Source organism: Balaenoptera physalus (genome assembly GCF_965194825.1).
Source record: "Balaenoptera physalus genome assembly, chromosome: 6".
NCBI lineage: Eukaryota > Metazoa > Chordata > Mammalia > Artiodactyla > Balaenopteridae > Balaenoptera > Balaenoptera physalus.
In genome coordinates, this window is record NC_138885.1 from 116,346,571 (window position 1) to 116,350,179 (window position 3,609).

At 48.2% G+C, this 3,609-nt stretch overlaps 1 pseudogene across 1 annotated transcript; it reads left to right on the forward strand.

The window, feature by feature from the left end:
- Positions 1–317: 317 nt before the first annotated feature.
- Positions 318–1,252, forward strand: LOC309662619 (protein lin-28 homolog A pseudogene; annotated as a pseudogene). The gene has a single exon. The product of its transcript is annotated as a protein lin-28 homolog A pseudogene (transcript).
- The last annotated feature ends 2,357 nt before the right edge of the window (positions 1,253–3,609 follow it).

The following is a 3,609-nucleotide window of genomic DNA, read 5'->3' on the forward strand; positions in this document are numbered from 1 at the left end:
GGCTTTTACTGTGACTATGAACTTTTAAGATCTGGATGATTAATATCATTTTCATAACAATTAAATTATCTCCTGTAGTTAAATTGACAGTATTTTTCCTCTGTGTTTGTCTGATATATCCTTGTAATTAAAATATGATAGTCCGGACCTCAAATACCCAGAACAGTGCAAAAATGAAATTGTGTCTCATGCATTTGAGCTGATTAGTTGAGAACATTAATTAGCTTAAAACAAAGGCACAACCTTTGCCTCCGGACTTGTCTGGGGCCAGCAGCCGGCCGACCTGGGGCCCGGGGCCGCGGGCTCAGCCGACTACCATGGGCTCTGTGTCAAACCAGCAGTTTGCAGGTGGCGGCGCCAAGGCGCCGGAGGAGGTGCAGGAGGACGCGGCCCGGGCGGCCGAGGAGCCGCAGCTGCTGCACGGCGCCGGCATCTGTAAGTGGTTCAACGTGCGCATGGGATTCGGCTTCCTGTCCATGACTGCCCGCGCCGGGGTCGCACTCGACCCTCCGGTGGATGTCTTTGTGCACCAGAGTAAGCTGCACATGGAGGGCTTCCGGAGCCTGAAGGAGGGTGAGGCCGTAGAGTTCACCTTTAAGAAGTCTGCTAAGGGCCTGGAATCTATCCGAGTCACCGGCCCTGGTGGGGTGTTCTGTATTGGGAGTGAGAGGCGGCCCAAAGGGAAGAACATGCAGAAACGCAGATCAAAGGGAGACAGGTGCTACAACTGTGGAGGTCTAGACCATCATGCCAAGGAATGCAAACTGCCACCCCAGCCCAAGAAGTGCCACTTCTGCCAGAGCATCAACCATATGGTAGCCTCGTGTCCACTGAAGGCCCAGCAAGCTCCCAGCTCACAGGGAAAGCCAGCCTACTTTCGGGATGAGGAAGAAGAGATCCATAGCCCTGCCATGCTCCCAGAGGCCCAGAATTGAGCCACAGTGGGTGGGGGCTATCCGTTTGTGATCAGAAAGTTTTGAGGAACAGGTATCAATCGGCAGAGTGGAGAAAGTTGGGGCAGGGTGGGTAGGGGCAGCTGGCACTGCCGTATATCTCAGGCCGGGGGCCAAAGCGTCACCCCCTCTTCCCTCTTGGTGGGGGGGAAGGGGTGAGGCAAAGAAACTCCAATCACGCTCTATCCAAATGCACGTGAGGGCTTTGGGGGGTAACCCTCCCTGCATGCTTTATCTGAGTCTCCACCCCCAGAATCTCCAGCTTTTGAAAGTGGCCTGGATAGGGAAGTTGTTTTACTCTTCAAGAAGGATATGGAATAATATTCCCCATACCAGAGTGAAAAGCTTAAGCGTGAGACCAGATCGATGGACCCAGCCCACAAGCCACTACCTGCTGGGGGAGGAAATCTCTCAGGGGTAAGGCAGGGTTGTCCGCATCCTGTCTCCTCACAACCTCCTCCTGGGATAGAGTGCTGACAGAACTGTCCCAAGCAGTGGGTTGTGATGATAGGCAAAAGGGGGGTTGAGGGAACAGCTGCAGACCTGCTGCTTCTAAGCTCATTCCCACCCCGTTCTGGGCCAATACAATTTTATTTATTTGCTCCCTTGGATGACTGTACCTTGGGTCCCACTTTCTCCAGGATGCCAAGTGCACTAGCTGTGTGCGAATGACGTATCTTGTGCATTTTAACTTTTTTTTTTCATAATATAAATATTCTGGTTTTGTATTTTTGTGTATTTTAATCTAAGGCCCTCATTCCTGCACTGTGTTCTCAGGTACGTGAGCAATCTCAGGGATAAGTCGGCAGCAGCTCCGGGTCTGCACAGCGGGAATACTTTCTGTTGCTCTATCACCAGAGAGAACAACTATTTGGAGCGTATAGCCTATTGAACTACCTCATTTTTGCCAATTAGAGCTGGCTTTTCTGCCACAGTGTCCTCTTGAAACCTCTCCATCTTCAATGTTTCATGGGAGACTAGGTTTTAACTGGGTTGCCCCATGACTTGGTCTCCTTCTACTGAAAGATTGGAAATTGGTCTGAACAGGAAAAGGTGGTACAGAGAGGTTAGGAGAGGCTGGGCCAGGTAAAAGGTGCAGAGAGGGGAAGCCAAGATTAGGCAGAGGTCATCTGGATGTGTGATAAAGGATTCCTGTTCCAGACCTCTAATCCCAGGGCATAGGACTCGCTTTACATACCACGTCCATCCTTCACTGGATTGGGCTAGGCCTAACATACACAACAGGGTGTATTGTATGTGTTTTTGTAAAAACTGTGAGTTGGTAAGGACAGGTTTTAAGAATGATACCTCTGTACCCATCTTGAGCTGCCCAGGGATGGATATATGAAGCAAGGACAAGATCCTTAATCTTTAACAATTCTGGACTTTTCCTCCTTGGTTTCCAGAGAGACCATCAGTGATGGCTTCTTTGTGGTTCCCAGAGCCAGTGTCCTGCCCTGCTGCAGCAGTAATTAGTGTCATGGTAGCTAAAGGAGAAAAGGGGGTTTCGTTTACATGCTGTGAGATCACTGCAAACCTACCTCACTGTGTTGTAACGGGGCAAATGCAATAGAACGCATTGGGTGATGTGTGTCTGATCCTGGGTTCTTGTCTCCCCCAATTGCTGCCCCCCTCTAGTTATTGTATTTGTCTGGGCTTCGTAGGACTTCACAAGTAGCTGATTTGGTGATTGCTAGGTGGCCTAGTTTGTGTAAATATAATGTGTTGGTCTTCTCCATGTTCTTTTGGGGTTTTATTGTTTACAAACTTCTTTTTATATTGAGAAAAATAGCCAAAGCATCTTTGACAAAAGGTCTGCGCCAGCCAAAAAGATCTGAAACATAAACTTGGGGGCCCCTCTTCTTGAAGTGGGAGGTCTTGAACTACACTTTCTTTTGTGTTCCCCCTCCCCTGTTTCCTATTTTGAACAAGATCTTCTGTCCTAAAAACTGTATTCCTACCCCCTCTTCTTTTCCCCTTCGTGCCCCCCAAAATAGTCCATACACCTATATGTTTAATTTGTGGGGTGTCTGTGATTAAATGATTTGTGCAAAAATCCTGAAGAAGCTAAGAACTCACCATCCCTTGTTCTCAATCTCCTGAGTCATGACCATCCCTTGATTTGATTCATGCCAAACAGACTGCTGTCTTTGGATGGATTAAAACCTACTTTAATCTCTAATCCTAGGGTAGAGAGGAGCAACGAGGGGGCCTTCCATGTAGAAGGTGGGGTTGGGAGACCACGAAAGGAAAGATGAATGTATAGCCAAGTCACTCAGGAACTTTTATGCAGGTGCAAGAAACTTATGTCAAAGTGGCCACAAGATTGTTTAATAGGAGACGGACGAATGTAACTCCATGTTTACTGCTAGAAACCAAAGCTTTGTGTGAAATCTTGAATTTATGGGGAGGGAGGGAGGGTGGAAAAGCATGTACCTGTTCTTCATCCCTTCCCCTCATTACTGAACTGCAGGAGACTGAGCCCCCTTGGGCTTTGGCGACCCCATCTGGGCAGTGTTTATTTGTTGGTTGATTTTGCTGTGCCAGGTACTTCCTTTCCCATTTGCTATCATTTTGTAACACTCATGCTGACCCTTTTCCCTTCCCCTTCTTTTCCTTGGGAAAATACAATGAATAAAGACTTATTGGTACCGAA